Genomic DNA, 27,277 nt, shown 5'->3' on the forward strand with positions numbered 1-27,277 from the left:
AAAATATAAGTGGGGCTTGTGTTCTCTAGGTTGATATTTAAGTCAGGATTATGATCTTATAGGGGAGCCACAGAAGGTAACTAGTCAAAACTAAGGAGTTATGCCACCTGGAGAAGCACAATCTTATAGTGTAGCCCAAATCAGGGAGAAAATAAGAAATTTAAATTGGAGAGTTTCCCTTCAGTGAGGTCTAGAGGGCTGATATAAGGAGACTCAGGAAACAATGTGACTTGGATCTTTGAATCCAAAGCTTCAAGGTGTAGGGCTAAGGATTTCAGTTTGATTCAACAATCCTTACGGCCAAGAAAAATGAATGATGACAACCACCCTAGGTCCACTGGGGAAGACTTGAATGTAAACAAAATGTTAAAATATGATATAAATGCTGTAAATATTATGTAGAGAACACCTTTTCCTATTTATATGAGATTAGGAATCAAGAGGAGAGATGACACTGACGTCAAAAGGTGATGATTGGATAATAGCTTTTTGGTAGATGGAGACAGGAAAAACATTTGGAGGAAGCAAGATGGACCATTTTTGGCTGAGCAGAAAAATTTATTTAGCATCAACCCTATGCCAGGCACTATACTGGGCCATGGAAAAACAATAATGAATGAGACTATGTCCCTTTGCTTAGAGAGCTTATTATCAAGCAAAATGGGAACCTGGAAATGTTATGGCCAGGAGGAATGATGCATGGGAAAAATGTGGAGTTAGGCCGTGCAGGAATGTAGTGTGTGCTTCTGAAAATCTGGGTTTTCAACTGTAGATAATAGAGAGCTATCAGAGGATTTTAAGTAGGAATGCAATGGGGGCAAAATTTGTATTGTAAAAAAAAAAAAACTGCTGACAGCGTGGAAGATAAAGTGGAGGAAAAAGAGACTTGAAGCATTTTAAAATTTATGTCCCTAAATATTTTTATTCTCAACAACTTGAGATTTACAAGTGATTTGGGAGAAAGAGTAGACATACAAAAGAGCTAGTCTTGGATTTATTTGTAGGTTTCATAAACATGATTCATAAGAAATAAAAACTTAATAGCTTAAACAAAAAAATCTTCTCTCACACAGTTTCTGAGGGGCAGGAACCTGGGAGGGGTTTAGTTGGGGTAGTCTGGCTCAGGGTCTTTCATGAGGTTTCAGGCCAAATGTTGGCTAGGCGTTCAGTCAGCTGAATGCTTGTCTGGGGCTTGAGAATCTGGTTGGAGGCCTCAGTTCCTCATTGGTTGAGAAAGAATGAATTAGTTGGCTTGGGCTATGGCAACAAGGTACCACAGACTGACTGGCTTACAAAACAGAAATGTATTTCCTGACAGTTTTGGAGTCTCAGATTGAGGTGCCAGTCTGTTAGATTCCTGGTGAGGCCTCTTCCTGGCTTGTAGACCTGCTTGCTATGTCCTCATGGCGTTTCTTGGTTTGTGAGTGTGAGGGAACATAGCAAGCAAGCTCTCTGGTGTCTCTTCTTTTAAGGACACTAATCCTATTGGATCAGAGCACCACGCATATGACTTCATTTAACTTTAATTTCTTCCTTAAGAGGCCCCATTTCCAAATATAGCCACATTAATGGTTAGGGCTTGAACATATGCATTTGGGGGAGACACGAACATTCAGTCCATAACCAAAAGAGGAGAGAGAGAGAGAAAGAGAGAGACAGAACAGAACCACACTGTCTTAAATAAGTGTAAACAAATAAGTATGGCTTTATTCTGATAACACTTGATTTAAACAGAAATCAGCAGCCAGCTGAATTTTGCCTGTGGAGTGTAGTTTATCAAACTCGTCAGCGTGTAACCCAGTTTTTTGACTTGCTAGTCTAGTGTTCTATCAAAGAATGAATTAAAGTAAAATTTACACAATCTACAATTTACTCTAAGTGACCACAGGCTGGGGCTTGATGATTTTGTATTCCTTTTGAAAACATTTACACACCTTGCTTTCAATGATCTAGGCTAGCATTTTGCATGTCATCGATTTTGAGCTCACGGCTCGGCAGAATCCATCTTTGACTCTGGACAATTGAAAGAACATTTTCCCAGATTTCCTCTTTGGGTATTTGTATGTTTTTAAGAATTGGTGTCAACAATATGGCATTTTGATGATAAATTCTTTTAGCACTCTGAATTATGGTGTACCTCTCCCTGGGAATTTGAAGCTGGATTCTCTCTTCTAATCACCTTGCTCATCATGGACCTCAAACCTTTCTTTTCAATATTCTATTCTTGTCTCTTTCAAGTTGCATGCAAAGATGGGGTAGAAAAACCTTGTTTTCTTTCTCTCATGCATTAGTATAATACTACCGCTAGCACAAACAGAGCTCAGGCCACACATCTTTCACCATTTACTATCCTTTCCTCTGCTCTTTAGCATAGTCCAACTTGTTTTAAGAGGCATTTTTGTACCCTGGCTGCACTTTCCCATCTTCTTCTCAAGCCTGGGGAGGGAAATAGAAATACAAATTCAGGAAGCCCAGAGAACAAATAGGATGACTCCAAAGTGATTCATACTGTCACACATTATAATTAAATTGTCAAAAGTTAAAGACTAACAGACATACATAGAACATTCCATCCAGCAGCAACAGAACACAAGTTCTTCTCAAGCACAGTGTTCTCCACTATAGCTCGTATGTTAGGCCAAAAAACAAGTCTTAACAAATTTAAGAAGATTGAAATCATATCAAATATCTTTTTCTTTATTTTTTAACATACTTCTACTTGGATTTCTTTCACACCTATCAACTAGAGTAGTACTCAATTAACTAAAACTGCTCCGATGAATAAAAATCAAGTACATTTTTAAAGAATATTTATTTGGATGATTGCCTGTCCAAAAGTCTTACTACTCTAGGCCTAGACCTGTCTTCAATAAACACCTCACTTAAACCATAATCCTGATCTAATTTCTCTCCTTGGTTCTCCCTTTCTGTTATTGTGGACAGAGGAATGTCAGCATCTTATATTCATAAGTACAATATTTTTATGGGATAGATTATAAAAACATGACTCATAAATAGTTCCACAGTTGGAACCAAGTCTTTTCTACTCCAGACCCAAGAATAGCTCTTTGTACTGGCCTTTCCCCTTTCGATTCTGGTATTAGATGAAAGTTGAGTATTAAAAAAATTCAATGTTTTGTTTTATATATAGAAGTTATAAATATATATAACTAAGAACAACATATCATTTTAGCATTAAATCTAAAAACATATTAAAATTTAAAATACTGCCACTTTTGTCTGTTAAAAAAGAGGCAAAAAATGCTAGTTCAGTTTGCAAAATTCTGAGAAAGAGGTGGTAGAACATTTTGAAATGCATTTTTATAAACAGCTGCTCTGCCTGTTGTGATTAGATAAAGAAGCTATTTATTCTGCTTTGGTGATATTTCAAATCTTACAAGCACCTCACAATAAAAACTGTGGGAGCCAATTTACCAAATGGCCAGTTTGCCAGATGACCTTGCTTCTTTTAGGTATATTAATTTTGGTTAACCAGTTTTTATTTTGTCTTTATGATTGCAAATGTTAAAACTTCTACACATCAAATGGTAAGTTGAAAATATATTTACTAGAATAATAGAAATATTTAATAGAAAATCTTTTATTTACATATTTTATTGATGTCATTTATTTATTTTAGGTGCAAATGCAGAATTCATTTTTAAAATAGATATTACTACTTTTTTCTGCTACTGTGAAATTACATTTTACAATTTATCATCTTGATTTGAAAATTGAGATGTGTTATAAAACATTTTAATGCATATGTTTTTAAAAGATGGTGTATAGGCTGGACACAGTGGCTCACACTTCTAATCTCAGCCTTTTGGGAGGCCAAGACAGGAGTTTGAGACCAGCCTGGCCAACATAATGGAACCCCATCTCTAAAAAAAAACCAAAAATCTGGGCATGGTTTTGTGTGTCTGTATTCCCAGCTACTTAGGAGGCTGAGGTGGGAGGACCACTTTAGCCTGGGAGGTTGATGCTGCAGTGAGCTATGATCACCCCACTGCACTCCAGCCTGGGTCACAGCATTAGACTCTTTCTCAAAAAAAAAAAAAAAAAGAAAAGAAAAGATAGTAAATACTTTATATAAATTTAAAATTTGCTTTTGAAATATGAGTCCCGGAATGTTAGAGAAATACAACTGATTATTATAAAATTAGAGAACTCGGAAAACATGTTATCATTGATGTAACTTAAGCATATAAGGATCAGCTTTGGGGAAGGATTCTTCTGCACCACAAAGATTCTCATTAGGGCAATTATATTTATCAGATTGTCAGAGATGAGAGAATGAAGGTGGATATGTCCACTCCAAAAACTATAATAGGATGTTATAATGAAGAATCAGCAGGACTTTTGCTTAAAAACCAAATGAGACATTAAGGCTGGGTGTGATGACTCATGCCTGTAATCCCAGCATTTTGGGAGCCTGAGGCGACAGGATCACTTGAGCCCAGGAGTTTGAGACCAGCATTTCTACTTAAAAAAAAATAAGAAAATAAATGGGCCATTAAAAAGCAAAATTTCAGCAAACAAAATAGAAAATTGATTATGAGGAACTTTTTTTTCTAATTTTTATCAATAAGCTTATTAAAAATAGTAAAATGACCCACATATACAAACATAGGCCAAAAGCTGAGAAATAAAAATTAAATAACAACTTATTTCTATGAGTAAAATAGTTTTGAGGCCTAAATAAAAGTGTGGAATTTGCTATAGTGCATTTGTTTTTGGTTAAATATTTTGATAAGAAATAAAAGTGGACAAATTTTATTTATTTATTTATTTATTATTTTTTCTTTCTCTTTTTTATTATACTTTAAGTTCTAGGGTACATGTGCACAATGTGCAGGTTTGTTACATATGTATACATGTGCCATGTTGGTGTGCTGCACCCGTTAACTCGACATTTACATTAGGTATATCTCCTAATGCTATCCCTCCCCCTCCCCCACACCCCACCACAGGCCCTGTTGTGTGATGTTCCCCACTCTGTGTCTAAGTGTTCTCATTGTTCACTTCCCACCTATGAGTGAGAACATGAAGTGTTTGGTTTTCTGTCCTTGCGATAGTTTGCCGAGAATGATGGTTTCCAGCTTCATCCGTGTCCCTACAAAGGACGTGAACTCATCCTTTCTTATGGCTGCATAGTATTCCACAGTGTATATGTGCCACTTTTTCTTAATCCAGTCTAACATTGATGGACATTTGGGTTGGTTCTAAGTCTTTGCTATTGTGAATAGTGCCGCAATAACCATATGTGTGCATGTGTCTTTATAGCAGCATGATTTATAATACTTTGGGTATATACCAAGTAATGGGATGGCTGGGTCAAATGGTATTTCTAGTTCTAGATCCTTGAGGAATCGCCACACTGTCTCCCATAATGGTTGAACTAGTTTACAGTCCCACCAACAGTGTAAAAGTGTTCCTATTTCTCCACATCCTCTCCAGCACCTGTTGTTTCCTGACTTTTTAATGATCGCCATTCTTACTGGTGTGAGATGGTATCTCATTGTGGTTTTGATTTGCATTTCTCTGATGGCTAATGGTGATGAGCATTTTTTCATGTATCTGTTGGCTGCATAAATGTCTTCTTTTGAGAAGTGTCTGTTCATATCCTTTGCCCACTTTTTGATGGGGTTGTTTGATTTTTTTCTTGTAAATTTGTTTAAGTTCTTTGTAGATTCTGGATATTAGCCCTTTGTCAGATGGGTAGATTGTAAAAATTTTCTCCCATTCTGTAGGTTGCCTGTTCACTCTGATGATAGCTTCTTTTGCTGTGCAGAAGCTCTTTAGTTTAATTAGATCCCATTTGTCAATTTTGGCTTTTGTTGCCATTGCTTTTGGTGTTTTAGTCATGAAGTCCTTGCCCATGCCTATGTCCTGAATGGTATTGCCTAGGTTTTCTTCTAGGGTTTTTATGGTTTTAGGTCTAACATGTAAGTCTTTAATCCATCTTGAATTAATTTTTGTATAAGGTGTAAGGAAAGGATCCAGTTTCAGCTTTCTACATATGACTAGCCAGTTTTCCCAGCACCATTTATTAAATAGGGGAATCCTTTCCCCATTTCTTGTTTTTGTCAGGTTTGTCAAAGATCAGATGAATGCCAAAAGCAAACAAATGTTAGTTCTGTTAACAAAGATCTACATGCCAAATGGTTGGATCCTGTCACCCTCAAAGAAAATAGGTGAAGTGTAATATAATTTCTCTGGGGACTTTGGAGGTATTAGGCTATTTGTGATGCAAAACTTTGCTCCTCCATTCAGCTAAAACTGGGTTCTTGTCACACAATCAGGAAAGATTAGGCATGCAGACACCTTGAAGATTGAGTAGAGAAGAATTTATTGGGTGAAAAGGAAAAAAGGAACAAAAAACTGTCAGCAAAATGAGAGGGGATCCTGCAAGCAGGCTGCCATCTCACATACTGAATTCCAAGCCACCACTCTTGAGCTGAAGAGGCCAGGCTCCTCCCCACTGCACAAGGCATGAACTTCCCTTAGCTCCACCCCATTCTCCCAGTGTGCTGGTGGGTTGAGGATGCTCCACGGACCCTCCTTTTTATCTGCTTCTTGCACCTATCATTTGGATAGAAGGTTATTTATTGTGATTCTCTCTGTAAATCTGTTCTCAATGAACAGAAAAAAAAAAACTAGGTGATAAGATAATAACTGGGTGGAGAGAGAAAGATGTCAAGAATAAACGGATCTCAAATGAGGATTATATCAAAACATGCTCTAATAGGGGCCAGATGAGAAGACCATTATCTACATAAACGAAGCATAACCTGGCTCCCACCAATTTCTATTAAAAGTTTGGCTAATGTCACTTTAGAAGAGCCAGGCTTATGTAGAAATGAGCTCTAGGTCAATAAGCCAAAAGTCAATTCATCAAGTGGCCAATTGGCCAAATGACCTTGTTTCTTTTAACTATATTAATTTTAGTTAACTGGTTTTCATTTTGTCTTCATGATAGCTTTTAAAATAATGATCAATTTGCTTCTCCCCCAGTTTACTAAATAATGTTCTTTTTGTTTCTACTGCAGCTGAAGACCAAGGGCCAGAGGGAGGGAAAGACTGACAGGCATAAAGACATGTTTTTGATTATAAAAAATTCTTAGCAATATATTATTCATGAATATATTCTATATATGGATATATTCTTCATGAATGTATTCATTTAAATTTATATATATATAAGCAGAATTTATCTTTAGGAGACTAGATTGTTATGAATATATTTTTCTTAAGAATAGGAATATATAACTCATAAATATTTTAGAATATTAGGAATTTCAAGTTTAATTTTGATTTTATTCTTGAATCTAATCTGTCTCTCCTTTCTCTCTTCGTACCTCAAATCCTCCTCTTTTTTTCTCCCCCATTGCTAGCTCTCGAGCATGGTGTCATGAAGACAAAATAAGAACCAGTCAATATAGTCAGAAAAAATAAATAAATTAGGTAAATTAGTGAGTTATCTGACCTCTGTGGGGATGCAAACTTGGTGTGGTTGAGGGAAAGTTAATTCGTAATATTTTCTAAACGAAATATAAGGATGATACCTTGCTTATAAGAAGAGCAGGATAAATTATATCACATAGCTATTAGCACAAGTGCTTGGAATGAACATTTTACAACTGTTTTGGATCATTCCTATAATGGCTGCACCTTTGTAAAGATTTATGATTTTAATGCAAGATTGATTTAGAGTCTACATGACTATTATGCAAGATTTGTAGTCCTGCATTGGATTTGTCACTTCACCCTTCATCAAATGTAGGGTAAAAAAGGTCTTACATGCGCTGAGTTAAAAGAGAAGAAAAGGTAAATAAATTATATGAAGATATTTATATTTGATGTATGTCATAAGTATGCAGATAATGCTATTAAATAAGCAAACCCTGCTGAATTTAAGGAATAGGGGAATTGTCTTTTAGTTATCTTATTTGAGAGATTTAAATAAGCCCACAGTAAAAAGCATACACAGAAAGCAATGTGTTTCTCAATACTTTAATAGAAACCCTGGTCAGAGCTTCCTGCCTATCTGGTGATTCACTGTACAACACTGTGCTGTGAACGGGTCAGTTACATCCTTTTCCAGTTACCCTGTTGTGCTGTATGAATGCAATTCTTTTCTATGTGTGCTGCATTGTAAGCAAGGTGGAAAGTACTGGCTAGACAATGCTAATATTAAAAACAATTTTTATTTTAGCCTTTAAGAATTGTGTGATTGCCACTTTACACTGATGCCCTCTGGGAAAAAGACTAACAACAGCAAAAAAAGGCAATGAACCTTTTTTTTTTCTTTGCTTTCTTAAAGAATTGACTAAAAAATTGCTCCTGACCAACAGTTTTAAAATTCAGTCAACTTCACAGGGAAAGCAAGTGACTGAACACTATTAGGGAATGACTCCTCCACTCCAATGCCATCAAATTAGATGTAATGAGTAGGTGACCTGAATACCATGTACAAAATCTGTTATTCTGAGAAACTCATTTGATTACTGAATCAGGGATTTAAAGGGTGACTTCCATAATAATTAAACCAGAAATAAAATAGTCCTAGAAAGATAAGTAAGTGACAGTCTCTTGCTTTGATTTCTAGATCTCCATTATCTGAAAATTCATCTGAAAGGCAGTAGGCAAGAGTTGAAACAACAGGGTGCCATTTCTTTAGAAAAAAAAGATATCTCAAAACTGAAAATATTAATAGAACCTTACTTACTAACGTGGATAATTGATAGAACATTGATCTGAATGAATGAAAACACTGAATTGCAAAATTTATTCAAAGAAAGTTAGTTCATTCTAAATTTATAGTTATACAAATAAGCTTAATAAAATATGTTGTTATTAAATGTCCTTTATATCAAGTGGAAATAATTCGTGATTGGTTAGCTTCCTAGGACTTCTGTAACGAAGTACCACAAACTGTGTGGCTTAAAACAACAGAAATGTATTCTCTCATGGTTCTAGAGACTAGAAGTCTGAAATCAAGAGCTGGCAGGTTGGTTCCTTCTGAAGACCTTGAGATAGAATCTGTTTCATGACTCACAGCTGCTGGTATTTGCCAGCAATCTTCGGTGTTCTGTCGTCTAGATGTGTCACTCTAATCTCTGCTTCTGTTTTCATATGACATTCTCTCCATGTATCTCCCTGTGTTCAAATTTCTCTCTTCTGTATAAGGACATGACTCATTGGCTTAGGGCCCACCCTAGTCCAGTATGACATCTTAACTAATTACATCTGTGAAGACCCTATTTACAAATAAGGTCACATTCTGAGGTTCTGAATGGATCTGAATTTTGGGGAACACTATTCAACCCAGTATAATTAATACAGTAAACCACCAGCCCAGACAATTAGCTACACCTGGCACACACACTAATGAGTTGTTTGCAATACATCTGCAAGGCTTGGAATTGTTTTTTAAGAAACAAAATTTGGCCTGTAATTCCAGCACTTTGGGAGACCAAGGTGGGTGGGTCACTTGAGCCCAGGAGTTCGAGACTAACCTGGGCAACATGGTGAAACCTTGTCTCTACAAAAAATACAAAAGTTAGCTGGACATGGTGGTGTGTGCCTATAGTTCCAGGTACTCAGGAGGCAAAGATGAGAGGATTGATTAAACCTGAGAGGTTGAGGCTGCAGTGAGCTATGATTTTGCCACTGCACTCCAGCATCGGTGACAGAGGGAGACCCAGTCTCAAAACAAACAAAGAAATAAAATTTGCTATATCTATATTTTTATTACCAATTTCTTGGTGACTCTTTAATATTGATATGATAAACTTAGCTCATTTCTTCTTTTAATTACCATGTATTCTAAATGTATTAAATTAGAACAAATGATTTTATCATAATTATACTTGGAATTCATTAGTATAACCATCATCTACAGAATAACACCCATTTTTTGGAGGACAATTAATGTGATGAAGGGAATGCAGCGAAAGTATATTATCTAAAGTGATTTTTTTTTTCAATTAAATGGCTCATGAATCTAATTTGTTCATACCAGTATGTAATGGCTGCTGGAGAAATAAACTGTAAACTATGTTTGAATGGTATCAGGCTGGAGTACCCTGCTACCTCCCTGTCCTCTAGTTTTCTTGGGCTGACTTTATTTTAAAATCCAAAAAGAGTATAGTGACATCCATACTACCTACCTGGAGGAGCCCACTGGTGCTCTCCTTAATATGTTTGCTAATTCCTGGGTAATGGGGAGAAGAGGTTACCTTCTGTATTAGTCCATTCCCACACTGCTAATGAAGACATACCCAAGACTGGATAATTTATAAAGGAAAGAGGTTTAATTGACTCACAGTTCAGCATGGCTGGGAGGCCTCAGGAAACTTACAATCACGATGGAAGGTGAAGGGGAAGCAAGGCACCTTCTTCATAAGGTGGCAGAAAGGAGAAGTGCCAAGTGAAGGGGGAAGAGCCCCTTATAAAACCATCAGATCTTGTGAGAACTCACTCACTATCATGAGAAAAGCACTGGGGACACCACCCCCATGATTCAATTACCTCCACTTCGTCTCTCCCTTGACACGTGGGAATTATGGGGATTCCAATTCAAGATGAGATTTGGGTAGGGACACAAAGCCTAACCATATCATTCTGCTCTGGCCCCTTCAAAATTTCATGTCCCTTTCATATTTTAAAATCAGCCATGCCTCCCAACAGTCCCCCAAATTCTTAACTCATTCCAGCATTAACCCAAAAGTCCAAGTCCAAAGTCTTATGTGAGACAAGGCAAGTCCCTTCTGCCTATGATCCTGTAAAATCGAAAGTAAGGTAGTTACTTCCTAGATACAATGGTGGTACAGGCGTTTGGTAAATACACACATTCCAAATGGGTGAAATTGGCCAAAACAAAGGGGCTACAGGACCCATGCAAGTCTGAAATCCAGCAGGACAGTCAAATCTTAAAGCTCTGAAATGATCTCCTTTGACTCCATGTCTCACATCCAGGTCATGCTGATGCAAAATGTGGGCTCCCGTGGCCTTGGGCAGTTCCACCTCTATGGCTTTTCAAGATACAGCCCCTTTCCTGGCTGCTTTCATGAGCTGGCATTGAGTATCTGCATCTTTTCCAGGCACACAGTGCAAGCTGTTGGTGGATCTACCATTCTGGGGTCTAGAGGATGGTGGCCATCTTCTCACAGCTCCACTAGGCAGTGCACCAGTGTGGATTCTGTGTGGGGGCTTTGATCTCACATTTCCTTCTGTACTGCCCTAGCAGAGGTTCTCCATGAGGGCTCCACCCCTGCAGAAAACTTCTGCCTCAATATTCAGGCATTTCCTTACATCCTCTGAAATCTAGGTGAAGTTCCCAAATCTTATTTCTTGACTTCTGTGTACCTGCAGGCTCAACACCATGTGGAAATGTCAAGGGTTAGGGTTTGCACCCTCTGAAACCTGACCTGTATCTTGGCCCCTTTTAGCCACAGCTGGGATGTGTGACGCCAAGTCTCAAAACTGCACAAAGCAGCAAGGCCCTGGCCACAGCCCATGAAACTATTTTTTCCTCCTGAACCTCTGGTCCTGCGATGGGAGGATCTGCTATGAAGTTTTCTGACATGCCTTGGAGGCATTTTTCCCATTGTCTTGGAAATTAACATTTGACTCCTCATTACTTATGCAAATTTCTGCAGCTGGCTTGAATTTCTCCTCAGAAAATGGGTTTTTCTTTTCTATTGCATTGTCTGGCTGCAAATTTTCTAAACTTTTATGTTCTGCTTCCCCCTTAAACATAAGTTCCAATTCGAAATCATATTTTTGTTAATACATAAAACTGAATGCTTTTAAGAGCACCTAAGTCACATCTTGAATGCTTTGTTGCTTAGAAATTTCTTCTGCCATATACCCTAAATCATCTCCCTCGAGTTCAAAGCTCCACAGATCTCTAGGGCAGGGGCAAAATGACCCTTTGCTAATTCCTGGGTAATGGGGAGAAGAGGTTACCTTTGCTAAAGCATAGCAAGAATCACCTTTATTCCAGTTCCCAACAAGTTCTTTATCTCCATTGAGATCGCTTCAGCCTGAACTTTATTGTCCATATCACTATCAGCATTTTGGTCAAAGCCATTCAACAAGTCTCTAGGAAGTTCCAAACTTTCCCACATCTTCCTGTCTTCTGAGCTCTCCAAGTCTCTAGGAAGTACAACCCTCTGCCTGTTACCCATTTCAAAGTCACTTCCACATTTTCTGTATCTTTGCAGCAGGACAAAGCCTAATCATATCACCTCCTGTCTATTTCAGTCAATGCCAATTCTCTTGTCTTAGCTGTTACTCTGAGAATTTGCTGCTGCTGTCTTTTTTTCTTGCTTGGCTTCATCTCATGCTGGACTACATCTCTCTTCCTTCACTTTTCTGTAGTTCCACTATGTGATTGTTGCATCTGGCAATCTTTCATTGAAGTTTTGGTGACTGCAGAGAGCCTGGAAAAAAACTAAAATATTAATCACTGTTCAACTTAAATATCGTCACTGTTCTTAGAAACTTCCTACCATCAGTTAATGCATGGCTTTCTCACTTGCCATGTCCCTTTGGATGCCCGTGTCCTCCCATGATATTGTGGGGCCTTGTTTTGTTTTCCTATGATCCCGTTTCTCTTGTACTATTCTTAAAAATGTCACATTTTTCTTTCTTAGTTATATAGAACATTTTAGGTTTTTCTTTGTTTTATCCTCTCTTTCCAAACCACAATCTGGGAAGTATTAGAGTTATAAATAAAGTAGTTATCTTTCAAGCTCAAAGAGGTCCATCAAAGTAGATAAGAGAAAGCATCACCTCATATTAGTATTGACATTTTCCTAAAATCTTGTAAAGCCACTGTAGTAACTGAACCTTGAACTTATCTTCAGACTCTACTGTACATTTTGCTGACAACAATGCCTTTTTGACAACCTAGGAACTGGTAAGTGTTCTCCCGAGCATTTACCCTAAGGGAATGTTCTGAGCTGTCTCCCTGTGCTTTATGATCTGCATGGGTGAAGGAAGAAAATTTACATTAAAGAATCAGAATAAAATGGAACTCTAATATTAACACAAGGCATTTGGGAAGTAGAGATAAGCTACGTACAGGACCACACGAGACTTACAAAGAGTTGGTTTTGAATGTTTTGAAGTTTATGGCTTATGAGCAACTCTCTTTAATTGTCCTGCCTTCTTACTTGAGGAACAATTTATGCAGAATCTGTATGCAGTAGAAAATCAATGTCTGGTTAAAAAAAATTAGAATTTTTTGCCCATTGTGAATGGGAGGTGTCATTGTTCACATTTTACAATTAAATAAACAAGAATGCTAAGTAGTGAAATGACTCTCATCCATATATCTTATGAGTTGATAAATAAGGTCAGTCAACTCTGGTTTCTGATTCACTCTTTTTATCTCTAGGAAAGTTCATTCTCTGAAGAATGGAGAAAACATAAGGGGCTATTTTTATTACAGCAAAGAATTACATAGTATGTTCATAGCCAACCCATTGAACCTAAGTAGTGAAGAATGAAAGTCTTCTTCCTTCACAGGTGGGTTGTGTCATGTGGATCAGTTAACCGATGGGTGAACTTTCTCTGTATTTATATATCTTCTGTTGTCCAAATCCTGGCAAACTGTGCATTATTAACTAACTCCTTACTCTTGTTTCTGAAGTGTTTAGAAGCTATCGTTTCTTATCAGATAAATGTAAAATAGTCTTACTAGTTTAGGTTGAAATAACTTGTCATGGATTGAGATTAATGATATTACTTAGTTTTGCATCATCTTGCCAAAACCATAGGGAGTAACAGTTAAACAAAGCAAGAGAATAACTTGCAACTGAAACAGGAAATGAGTATGAGTTGTCTATTGCCAAATAAAGGTGTCTACAGTAATTATGACCTCCAGTCTCTCTTGCACCATAAACTGTTGCAAAATATTGCTTCCTAGATTCAGTGTAGTGAGAGAAAGGCTCCTCATAGTTGTAAGAACACTTAAATGGGATAACATATGTAAAGAACCTTGAACAGTTTCTGGCATTTAGTAGGGGAACAATAAGCTTGAATTTTCTTTTACCATTGCTTGTAAGGTTTTTACATAGGTAATGAAAAAAAGTTTTTCATGAGGGCTGCAGAAAAAATAATAATGCTTATGCAAATTTGAATACATTTTCAGGATATTTTCAGCCTTTGTAGTGAGTGTTTTTTGCTACATTAGTCGGTTTTACTATGTTTTTATATTACTCAGCTAAGATGACAGTAAGTTATCTATTAAGTTGGTATTTTTTCTTTTTTAGATACAGACATGAGTAAAATGTTAAATTTGTTATGAATTTACTTAAGAGAGCCATGGACAAGAACTTTCTGAAAAGGCTGGGGCAGGAAATCGAAAGGCCAAGCTCTCTGAATGTTCTGCCTCTGGTGCTGCCAGTTGGGTTAAACAATCATCTCTAAATAAGCATTACTCTTGTTAGTGTGTCTGACATTTTCTTCACCTTCCCATCTGCTTGAAATTGCTAGTAGAGTTGCTCCATGTACTCCTGTTCTTGGGGAGTTTACAAGACATTTGATCACTTTCCCTGGTTTCCTTTCTGCTCATCTTCCTGGTAATAACCCAGTTCTTTCTGCTGACTTTCAGTTGTTGCATTTGATGGGGATTCGCTTGCTTTGTTTGTGATTCAAATTTACTCTGAAGCCATTGTCAGGGCCAAAAGAAAACTTCCCTTTTGCCCTTCGAAGTTTTGCTGAAAATCATTGACAAGAGGCAGATTAATAGGAGAAAAGGCATATACATTTATTTGATCATAGTTTTACATGACACAGGAGCCTGCAGAATAAAGACCCAAAGATACAGGGGAAATTGTCCATTTTTATATATAGGTTTAACAAAGTATAGATAGCTGGGTAGAAATATGATTGAGCAAAAATGCTAATAGACTCTTTGGGGAAACCCAGCAAGATTCTTCTTGGCCTCCCTGAGCATGCATTTCTTCCTTCTGGGTGTGAGGTAGAACCCTCTCTGGAATGGGGTTCTTGTAACTATAGTAAAACAAGGCAGATCAGATAATTTTTCTATGGTCAGTTTGTACACATGAAGGTGGAAGGAAAGTTAGAATAATATTTTTAGCTTTTATCGCTGGCTTTGTGGAAAAGGGGTCTGTGTTCTATGACCCACCTTGGGAAGAGGATTCTAGTTTCTATGGCTAGGCTTGGGGGAGCATGGGACTGAGAGGAGGACAGGGGAAGGTCAGAGAAAATTTTGCTTCTGAGGCCTTCATTTTGGGGCATTGTCTTCTGAGTCACTACAACATACTTGGTGGTTTCTAGGCTCTGAAATCTGGGTTTCCCCACTTAAAATTTCCATGTAGTCTTGTGGTCTTAACAGGCTGACGCATATGGTGAGTATTCAACAGTTGTAGATGTAATTTCCTGACACTTCAGGTCATTGATTCCTACTGTTTTTCTTTTTCTTTTTCTTTTACTTTTTTATTTTTTAATTTCCTGACACTTCAGGTCATTGATTCCTACTGTTTTTCTTTTTCTTTTATTTTTGTGTGTTTTATTTTTATTATACTTTAAGTTCTGGGATACATGTGCAGGACATGCAAATTTGTTACGTAGGTACCCATGTGCCATGGTGGTTGCTGCACACATCAACCCATCGTATACATTCAGTATTTCTCTTAATGCTATCCCTCCCCTTGCCCCTCAACCCCCTACAGGCCCTGGTGTGTGATGTTCCCCTCCCTGTGCCCATATGTTCGCATTGTTCAAATCCCACTTACGAGTGAGAACATGCGGTGTTTGGTTTTCTGTTCCTGTGTTAGTTTGCTGAGAATGATGGTTTCCAGCTTCATCCATGTGCCTGCAAAGGACATGAACTCATCCTTTTTTATGGTTGCATAGTATTCCATGGTGTATATGTGCCACATTTTCTTTATCCAGTCTATCATTGATGGGCATTTGGGTTGGTTCTTAGTCTTTGCTATTGTGAACAGCTCTGTGATAAACACACATGTGCATGTGTCTTTATAGTTATAATCCTTTGGGTATATACCCAGTAATGGGATGGCTGGGTCAAGTGGTATTTCTAGTTCTAGATCCTTGAGGAATTGCCACACTGTCTTCCATAATGGTTGAACTAATTTACACTCTCACCAACAGTGTAAAAGTGTTCCTATTTCTCCACATCCTCTCCAGCATCTGCTGTTTCCTGACTTTTTAGTGATTGCCATTCTAACTGGCATGAGATGGTATCTCATTGTGGTTTTGATTTGCATTTCTCTGATGATCAGTGATGATGAGCTTTTTTTCATATGTTTATTGGACACATAAATGTCTTCTTTGGAGAAGTGTCTGTTCATATCTTCTGCCACTTTTTGATGGGGTTGTTTTTTTCTTGTAAATTTGTTTAAGTTCCTTGTAGATTCTGGATATTAGCCCTTTGTAAGATGGATAGATTGCAAAGGTTTTCTCCCATTCTGTAAGTTGCCTGTTCACTCTGATGATAGTTTCTTTTGCTGTGCAGAAGCTCTTTAGTTTAATTAGATCTCATTTGTCTATTTTGGCTTTTGTTGCCATTGCTTTTGGTGTTTTAGTCATGAAGTCTTTGCCCATGCCTATGTTCTGAATGGTATTGCCTAGGTTTTCTTCTAGGGTTTTTATGGTTTTAGGTCTTACATTTAAATCTTTAATCTATCTTGAGTTAATTTTTGTATAAGTTGTAAGGAAGGGGTTCAGTTTGTTTTCTGCATATGGCTAGCCAGATTTCCCAACACCATTTATTAAATAGGGAATCCTTTCCCATTGCTTGTTTTTGTCAGGTTTGTCAAAGATCAGATGGTTGTAGATGTGTGGTGTTATTTCTGAGGGCTCTGTTCTGTTGCATTGGTCTATATATCTGTTTTGGAACCAGTACCAAGCTGTTTTGGTTACTGTAGGCTTGTAGTATAGTTTGAAGTCAGGTAGCATGATGTGTCCAGCTTGGTTCTTTTTCCTTAGGATTGTCTTGGCTACATGGGCTCTTTTTTGGTTTCATATGAAATTTAAAGTAGTTTTTTCTAATTTTGCGAAGAAAGTCAATGGTAGCTTGATGGGAATAGCATTGAATCTATAAATTACCTTGGGCAGTATGGCCATTTTCATGATACTGATTCTTCCTATCCATAAACATGGGATATTTTTCCATTTGTTTATGTCATCTCTTATTTCCTTGAGCAGTGGTTTGTAGTTCTCCCTGAAGAGGTCCTCCACATCACTTGTAAGTTGTATTCCTAGGTATTTTATTCTCTTTGTAGCAATTATGAATGGGAGTTCACTCATGATTTGGCTCTCTATTTGTCTGTTGTTGGTATATAGGAATGCGTGTGATTTTTGCACATTGATTTTGTATCCAGAGACTTGCTGAAGTTGCTTATCAGCTTAAGGAGATTTTGGGTTAAGACGATGGGGTTTTCTTTTTTCTTTCTTTCTTTTTTTTTTTTTTTTTGAGATGGAGTCTCGCTCTGTTGCCCAGGCTGGAGTGCAGTGGTGCAATCTTGGCTCACTGCAAGCTCCACCTCCCGGGTTCACACCATTCTCCTGTCTCAGCCTCTGGAGTAGCTGGGACTGCAGGCACCCACCACCACATCCAGCTAATTTTTTTTTATTTTTAGTAGAGATGGGGTTTCACCGTGTTAGGCAGGATGGTCTCGATCTCCTGACCTCGTGATCTGCCCACCTTGGCCTCCCAAAGTGCTGGGATTTCAGGTGTGAGCCACCACGCCCAGCCATGATGGGGTTTTCTAAATATGCAATCATGTCATCTGCAAACAGAGTCAATTTGACTTCCTCTCTTAACTATGTGAATACCCTTTATTTCTTTCTCTTGCCTGATTGCCCTGACCAGAACTTCCACTACTATGTTGAACAGGAGTGGTGAGAGAGGGCAGCCTTGTCTTGTGCCATTTGTCAAAGGGAATGCTTCCAGTTTTTGCCCATTCAGTATGATATTGGCTATGGGTTTTTCATAAACAGCTCTTATTATTTTGAGATATGTTCCATCAATGCCTAGTTTATTGAGAATTTTTAGCATGAGAAAGGCTGTTGAATTTTGTTGAAGGCTTTTTCTGCATCTATTGAGATAATCATGTGGCTTTTGTCATTGATTCTGTTTATCTGATGGATTACGTTTATTGATTTGCATATGTTGAACCAGCCTTGCATCTCAGGGATGAAGCCGACTTGGTCGTTGTGGATAAGACTTTTGATGTGCTCTTGGATTCAGTTTGCCAGTATTTTATTGAGGATTTTCGCATTGATGTTCATCCAGGATATTGGCCTGAAATTTTCCTTTTTTGTTGTGTCTCTGCCAGGTTTTGCTATCAGGATGATGCTGTCCTCATAAAATGTCCCAGAGATTCTGGTACATTGTGTCTTTGTTCTCACTTGTTTCAAAGAACATCTTTATTTCTGCCTGCTTTTCGTTATTTACCCAGTAGTCATTCAGGAGGAGGTTGTTCAGTTTCCATGTAGTTGTGCGGTTTTGAGTGAGTTTCTTAACCTTGAGTTCTAATTTGATTGTAGTGTGGTCTGAGAGACTGTTTGTTATGATTTCTGTTCCTTTACATTTGCTAAGGACTGCTTTACTTCCAATTATGTGGTCAATTTCAGAATAAGTATGATGTGCTGAGAAGAATGTATATTCTGTTGATTTGGGGTGGAGAGTTCTGTAGATGTCTATTATGTCTGCTTGGTCCAGAGCTGAGTTCAAGTCCTGGATATCCTTGTTGATTTTCTGTCTCATTGATCCGTCTAATATTGACAGTGGGGTGTTAAAGTCTCCCACTACTATTGTTTGTGGGAGTCTAAGTCTCTTTGTAGGTCTCTAAAAACTTGCTTTATGAATGTGGGTGCTCCTGTACTGGGTGCAGATGTATTTAGGATAGTTAGCTTTTCTTGTTGCATTGATCCATTTACCATTATGTAATGCCCTTCTTTGTCTCTTTTGATCTTTGTTGGTTTAAAGTCTGTTTTATCAGAGACTAGGATTGCAACCCCTGCTTTTTTGTGCTTTCCATTTGTTTGGTAAATATTCCTCCATCCCTTTATTTTGAGCCCATGCGTGTCTTTGCACATGAGATGGGTCTCCTGAATACAGTGCACTGTTGGGTCTTGACTCTTCATCCAATTTGCCAGTCTGTGTCTTTCCATTCTCCCCGTCACTTTCAGGTACACCTATCAAATGTAGATTTGGTCTCTTCACATAGTCCCATATTTCTTGGAGGCTTTGTTCATTCCTTTTCATTTTTCTTTTCTAATCTTGTCTTCATGCTTTATTTCATTAGATTTATCTTCAATCTCTGATATCCTTTCTTCCGCTTGATAAATTCAGCTATCGATACTTGTGTATGCTTCATGAAGTTCTCGTGCTGTGTTTTTCAGCTCCATCAGGTCATTTATGTTCTTCTCTAAACTGGTTATTCTAGTTAGCAGTTCCTGTAACCTTTTATCAAGGTTCTTAGCTTCTTTGTGTTGGGTTAGAATTTACTCCTTTAGCTTGGAGGAGTTTGTTATTACCCACCTTCTGAAGTCTACTTCTGTCAATTTGTCAAACTCATTCTCTGTCCAGTTTTGTTCCCTTGCTGGCAAGGAGTTGTGATCCTTTGGAGGAAAAGAGGCATTCTGGTTTTTGGAATTTTCAGCCTTTTTTCACTGGTTTTTCCTCATCTTCATGGATTTGTCTACCTTTGGTCTTTGATGTTGGTGACCTTTGGATGTGGTTTTTGCATGGTCATCCTTTTTGTTGATGTTGATGCTATTGCTTTCTTTTTGTTTGTTCTCCTTCTAATAGTCAAGCCCCTCTTCTGCAGGTCTTCTGGAGTTTGCTGGAGGTCCACTCCAGACCCTGTTTGCCTGGGTATCACCAGTGGAGGCTGCAGAACAGCAAAGATTGCTGCCTGCTCCTTCCTCTGGAAGCTTCGTCCCAGAAGGGCACCCACCAGATGCCAGCTGGAACTCTCCTGTATGAGGTGTCTGTCAACCCCTGCTGGGTCGTGTCTCCCCATCAAGAGGCACAGGGGTCAGGAACCCACTTGAGCAGGCAGTCTGTCCCTTAGCAGAGCTCGAGCACTGTGCTGGGAGATCCACTGCTCTCTTCAGAGCCAGCAGGCAGAAACGTTTAAGTCTGCTGAAGCTGTGCTCACAGCTGCCCCCTCCCCAAGATGCTCTGTCCCAGGGAGATGGGAGTTTTATCTATAAGCCCCTGACTGGGGCTGCTGCCTTTTTTTCAGAGATGCCCTGCCCAGAGAGGAGGGGATTCCTATTGTTTTTCTACTGCTGCTTCTAGGATTTGACAGGTTGTATTTCCGTAAAGAGTAATAAACACACAGAAAGACGACAGGAATATTTTACCTAGTGCTTCACTGAAATCAGATTCAGTATATTTATCAATAATTATTCACTGAGGCTGTCCTGTCCTTGATTTGGAGCTAGTGAACATGTTGTATATGTGACATAGAATAATATTTTAACTAAAAAATAAAAATCATAGCCCATCAACTGGATTTTTTGTCACAGAAACCTGATATATGTAGGGAATTATCAATATGTGGATACTTTGGTGTCAAGCATTAAACATAACCTATTTTGTTAACCACGTGAAAACATTAAACTAGTACACATTTTATTTGGCATGTTATCATCCAGTGACAAAAAATATTAAAGAATCTTAGTGGAAGGAGTTATATATAACAAACAGGAATAGTAATTTAAGACAAACAATAAAGATAGATATACGTTAGAAAATCTCTCTTAGTCCACTTGAGCTACTATATAAGAAAATACCTTAGACTATGTAATTTATAAGGAACAGAAAATTATTGCTCACAGTCCTAGAGGCAGGGAAGTCCAAGATTAAGTTCCAGCAGATTTCGTGTTTGATGAGCGTTTGCTGTCTGCCTCATAAGATGCCGCCTTCTAACTGTGAGTTCACACGGTAGAAGGGGCAAGGGAGATACCTTGAGCCTCTTTTATTGGAGTACCAAAAAGTTATGAGAGTGGGGCCCTCATAACTTAATCACATCCCAAATGCCCCACCTCTTAATACTATTGCATTGGGTTTTAGGTTGCATCCTATGAATTTGTGGAAACACCAACATTCAGACCATAGAACTATCTAAAATAACACAGTTGTGGTAATTACCTTTTTGGCCAAAATATACTTTTAAAGTAATGAGAAACCAGTTGGTACTTAGGTCAAATTATATTTCCAAAGGTTAATAGCTTAGATGATTTTTATTGTGTCATATAAAAAAGTTAAAAAATTATATTTAGTTACTTAAGGCAGATGCTTTAAAAAACAAAACTATGTGAAAAGAATCCACTCTTGAGAACGCATTCTTGTGTTGCTAATGAAAACTCTGCTGTCATAAATAAAAGGAAACAAATATATGTATAAAAGAGAGCTTTTCTTCACAAGTTTTATTCGACCTTTAATAGAGTCAGGAGATGCTATTAACATCTAAGTAGTTTTAGAATTTCAAGAATGAAGGGATACTCTCTGACTGCAGCATTTTTGTATTTTTAATTCCAAGGCCTGTGTTATGATGTTCACATACTGATTAAAGAATTAGTTTTTCCATTTTTCTGCCAATCTCGTAAGCAACAACTTGAATGATCAAACAGATGGTAAATATAAATATTTAATATGCAGAATTTTATGTAATCATTTGTGTTAATATTTATCTAGCACTTTAAGTTTCCAACTCCCTTTCATGTTAGTCATTTCCCCAGCATCCCGGTGCCCATGAGTTTAGGAGCTTTGTTTCTTGCTGGGGAGGCAGGCACCAGCATTGAGAAAATGGACTGGGGTGTTGGGCATCTGAACTTTCTTCTTTTCTCTTTGGTCTGGAAATATGATAAAAGACATATCTAATATCTTTTGCTTATTTGAAAGAATTATCTAATCCCTATGCTAGATTTATGTTATGTTGATTGGGGGAAGGGGGAGGAAATGCATGATATTTAGACTAATGGCATATCAGTTAAGGGCTGGGCTATCTGAAGGAGAAGTGTGAAAGTTTAACATAGCCTTAGCACTTATGATGTGTTAGGCTATAAAACCCAAAGTTAATAACACTGCCTTCTGCTGTTGGTTCTATTCAGCTGTCATCTTACCCTTCTGTGACTGGAAAGGGGTCTGGATGCAGACCCTAAGGGAGGGTTCTTGGATCTTGCATAATAAATAATTCAGGGTGAGTCCATAGAGTAAAGTGAAAGCAAGTTTATTAGAAAAGTAAAGGAATGAAAGAATGGCTACTCCATAGACAGAGACTCTGGTTGCCCATTTTTATGTTTATTTCTTGATTATATGATAAACAAGGGGTGGATTATTCATTCCTCCCCTTTTTAGATCATATAGGGTAACTTCCTGACATTGCCATGACATTTGTAAACTGTCATGGTGCTGGTGGGAGTGTATTAGTGAGGATGTCCAGAGCTAACTCTCATTGCCACCTTGGTTCTGGTGGGTTTTAGCCAGCTTCTTTACTACAACCTGTTTTATCAGCAAGGTCTTTATGGCCTGTATCTTGTGCCATCATCCTGCAACTTGGAATGTCTTAACCATCTAGGAATGCAGACCAGTAGGTTTTTAGCCTTATTTTACCCAGCACCTATTGAAGATGGAGTTGCTCTGGTTCAAACACCTGTGACACTTCCAGTCTTGCCTACTTCAAACTGTTCCCCATGCTGCTAACACATAGCTACTGAGCAGATCTCTCTTAATGCAAATATATTATTTACTCCCCTATTAGAAATTTTGTTATAGGCTCTCTGTAGCCTACAAGAAAAAGATAAAACATCCAAACCACCCCTGATCCATCTAGGCCCCCAACCTCACTCAGCTCACCAGCTACCTCATAGTTCATGCTATATTAATGAGACAGATACCTCTAGGACTACTTCATACCTCCACACTCTTGCTCCCTGTTCCTACTTCCCAGAATACCCTCTTCCCAGAAAACCTTTCCCATACTCCAGTTGATTCTAAGTACCCTTGTGACGAAAACCAGAATATTTTACCCCACAATATACTTCTTTGGCCTGTTTTAATATGGCTATTCAGAGGGGCTGCAAAACATAAACATAGTCCTGAAACATAGCCTGGTTTGTGGGACATTTGCATCTGTAGAGGAAATCTACGTTAGTGAAATGAAGTAAGCAACAGATGAAAACAGGCTTTCTCTGAGGTCCCCCTTGGATCTAGGAAAGGTTAACTCACAGAAAAAAGAGACTCAAAGTCTCATACTTCTAAAGGTCTGACAGAGAAGCCTTACAAAAGCTACCATCTATTCTTTTTGAGGGCAGCTCTGAGATTACCTGAAATATTTTCGTGTGCGTAACAAGACAGCCTTTGCTTGACATACTTTCTTCCTTTTACTCTCTCATAACCTGTGATACCACCTTTCCCTGTCCCCAGGACCTCCAAGCTGCATTCTTTCTGTAACCTGAGGGTGTAATGAAAACTTCAGTTATTTGACCCCTCCCTTGAGCCTCATACCTTGTAGTATGGCTCCCATGTCCATAAGCCCGTTAATAAATTTGTAAACCTTTCCTTTCCACTAATCTGTCTTTTGTTACAGAGGTATCCCAGCTAAGAACTTATGAGAATTGAGAAAAGAAATTGCATATATTTTTTTCTCCCCTTCCATTGCCCTAGGCTTCCATAGACTTCTTACTCATTGGCAACAACAGCATGTTTGATAGTCCAGGCCTCAGACTGGGTTTGATTCTATAGTCTGTCCTTTACTTTCTGGATAACCTTAACTTCTTCAACCTCCCATTCCTTATCAGTAAAATAAGGTATTTATAATAATAGTACTTGTCTCATAGAGGATTCAGTGAGTTAATACTTGTAAATTGCTTTGACATTGTGCCTTGCACATTGTAAACATGTAATAAATGTTTCAATTACAATGATGCCATTTTCTATTATCAGTAATTATGATTGCTATAGCGTCTTTTGCATTATGATTTCAATATTATCTTTTCCATGAGTTTGTTTTCCTACTAGATTATCTCCTCCTATAAGGCAGTATTCATTCCATACTTATGTCTGAATCCTCAGAGCTATGCATTGAACCTCATTCATAATAGGAAGTCAATAGATGTTACATGCTTACGAGATTGCCAGCTTATTGTCTAAATTAATATTAAAACATCACACTCTGGACTTTGTAGAATGGCTAAGAAAAGTGTTTCTTCATAGGCTAGAGGTTCAGATTATACGTTTGTTACAGAACTGTCAGGTTTATATGCCCGCTCTGCAGAAACATATCAACATACTGAGACATTGGAGATTGCAGCAAAGAAAGAGTTTAATAATAGCAAGACCAAAAAGCAAGGAGATGGGAGGAATCCTCAAGCCTCAAATCTGTCTCCTCAAGGGATGCTGCTCAAGGATCTTTAAGAGGATTGTGGAAGATGAGGGGCTGGAAAGTTGAGGTTGTTGATTGGTCGAGGAAAGGGGGATAAAATCATCAGAATGTGGATATTGCATTCTTCCGTGAGTCAGTTCCTTGCTGGGCCCTTCAGACAAGCAACTTTTATTAATATGCAAAATCTAAAGGGAACATTTAAAGTTTATTATTTTATTTGTTTTAGATTTTACCTATAAAACAAACAAACAAACAAACAAAAAAACACAATATCCTGTGACAAGGGGTACATAATAAACAGCAACTACCTATAAGAAAGTGCGCCAAAGAGCAAGCTGGCTTAATAATTACTGCTGATTTTACTGTAAGCCCAGCTAGATTTTTTGTTTTTCTTAATTGATTTTATATAGTTTTCTTGGGGGTGTTCTGTGTTCATGTACATTTCTAGTACTTTCAGTGTAGTCTCTGTTGAGTGTTCCTGGGATTTGTTTCTGACAGCCATTTTCTGTTTTCTCCATAGGTACCAGGCTCTTGGAGCCTTACATTCTTCACATTTAGAAGGTACTTAAATATTTAATTCATGTTTTTGAATTTATAATTAAATAGTAAAACTATTTGATTGTATGCAGATATTGATGATGTTATTTATGTATTTAGTTTATGTTTTTGTTTGTTTGTTTATTTATTTATTTATTTATTTATTTATTTTGAGGCAGAGTCTCACTCTGGTAACCCAGGCTGAGTGCAGAGGTACAATCATGGATCATTGCAGCCTTAACCTTCTAGGTTAAATCAATCCTCCCACCTCAGCATCCCAAGTAGCTGGGACTACAGGTGTGTGCCACGACATCTGGGTAAGTTTTAATTTCTTGTAAAGACAGAGTCTTGCCATGTTGCCCAGACTGGTCTCAAACTCCTGGACTCAAGTGATCTCCCTGCCTTGGCCTTCTAAAATGTTGGGATTATAGGTGTAAGCCAGAACACCCAGCCTATGCATTTGTTGAAACTCTGAAAGCAGAATGGCAGAAAGTAGCTTTAAGTGAATCAGAAGAAATGATTTTTTCTTATTTTTTATTTTTGAAGATCTCAAAGTTTGTAATTTTTTTCTTAACCAAATGCAATATTGTTAAATAGATGGTGTTTCTGAATATAACTTTTAGTAAGTTATCTTTAATATTTCTGTTTCCTTAGCAAGATGAGAGGTCTTCAATGACAAATAATTTTCTTTTAATCTTGGTAGGACTTGTCAGTTCTGTTGGCATAAACATAGGGTTTTAAATTGAAAACCAAGATTGTTTACTAGATATAGATAGAGATTTACTATAAAATTGTATTATCCAAGACTTCCAAAAGATTGACATATCTTTGGTTATTATTAATACTCCCATCTCTGCTCTTATAGTTTTCTTTTTTTATTGCTTAATGCTTCACTTTTCTTACTTTTCTCTGGAAAAGCATTCAGTATGTAGTATTAGAATGCATAACCTTGTGAGCATATTTATAGCATCTCATTTTTTAATACTGTGATGAATGATTAATCATAAAGGGTTCATCTTTTTTATCCTATGCAATATCTAATGTATCCATGATTTAATACTTTGAAGGTTTTTGGAGGGATGTTTATTTGAAAGTGGAAATGTTTATTTTTTTAAATCCTTATTCTAAGATTTAAAAAATCCTTTTGCTCATGCATACGAGCCCTCTCTTCTGTTTAAGACTCAAGAGGACTTCAGAAAGAAATGTAAGTGTTGAGGAGTTTTTCCTCTACTCATCTTGGGTTCATTGACTAGGACTCTGAAAATTAGACAGACAAAAGTCAAATTAACAAGAGAAAAACAACAGCAAATAAAGCTAATAAGAAGCTTATTAGCGGGCATTATGCAACTGGGGGTACTCAGTGGATGAGTAACCCAAAGAAGGGGTTAGGACTTGGGGAATATGAAGCATCTTAACAAAAGAAAAATACATTTGTAGAGGAATTACAAGGGAAAGAAAAATGCTTCTGGTTTTTAGAGACAGCAGCTGTGAGAAGGCAAGTATATGGTAGAAACCAATGAAAGAAGGTTATTTTAGCAAGGTTTGCTGCATAGATTCCACTGGTGCTTTCTCTAGTCTAACGAGTTTAGAACTGTCTCCAGTGATTAAGAATACTCTTGCTTTTTCTGATAGAGAGGGGAGGAAAAGCAGATTTTCTTTGTTTCTACTCCTCAATTGCTCTCAACTCAAAGTAATGCTGAGAGAATGTGTCCATACTGAATAGTTTCAATAAATGGCATGTATTTGTAAATACTCACACAGAAACACACACACACACGTTTGCGTCTGTTTGCATGTGCATACAGGTGTAAAACACACAAATCAACCCCAATACTTTGAAGTCAAGAGGAGGATCCACAAAGAATTCAAATAACTTATTGAAATTGCAGGAGAAGGTGAGAAATTTCTTCCCTCTCTACATTGTCTCCACATAATTATAGTTAATGCTGTGGTACTAAAACTCAGCAAGGGGTTAGAGCAAGAACTTTGGAATTAGGCTGCTGAGAGTTCCAGTCCTCTTTCTTGCCATTTCCTGAGTGTCATCTTGGGCAAATTATTTCAATTTTTGTATCAGTGTACTAACCATATTGATGCAGGATATTTTTGGTGCCGCTTCACCAGCTGGAGACCTCTGTGGCCCATGATATCCCTGCCCAAGCCCTGCTCGGCCCTTGACTTGCTGCTGGAGGTACCCCGCCCACTTGGCTATGCAGGCTGTGTGTAACTTGTGCCCTGGCCTGGATCTCATGCTCAGCCTGCAGCTGGGCTCGGTGTTTGCCAGCCCTCCTCTGTTACAGCTCATTCAGTCCTACTGCCCCACTCTGGCCTGTGGC

The 27,277-nt window shown here is 37.9% G+C and overlaps 1 protein-coding gene across 2 annotated transcripts in view; it reads left to right on the forward strand.

Moving 5' to 3' along the window:
• ANKRD7 (ankyrin repeat domain 7) overlaps window positions 1–26,390 on the forward strand; it is a 98,657-nt gene extending 72,267 nt beyond the window's left edge. The window contains exons 9-11 of one of the 2 annotated variants that reach the window (XR_010112790.1): window positions 13,412–13,542; window positions 24,928–24,968; window positions 25,124–26,357. The gene's annotated coding sequence lies outside the window, so the exon portion shown is untranslated. Of the gene's footprint in view, window positions 1–13,411; window positions 13,543–24,927; window positions 24,969–25,119 lie in introns of both variants that reach the window. The other variant, XR_010112789.1, reaches the window with a different exon arrangement.
• Window positions 26,391–27,277: the final 887 nt, after the last annotated feature.

This window comes from Pan paniscus, chromosome 6, assembly GCF_029289425.2.
Source record: "Pan paniscus chromosome 6, NHGRI_mPanPan1-v2.0_pri, whole genome shotgun sequence".
NCBI classification, from domain to species: domain Eukaryota; kingdom Metazoa; phylum Chordata; class Mammalia; order Primates; family Hominidae; genus Pan; species Pan paniscus.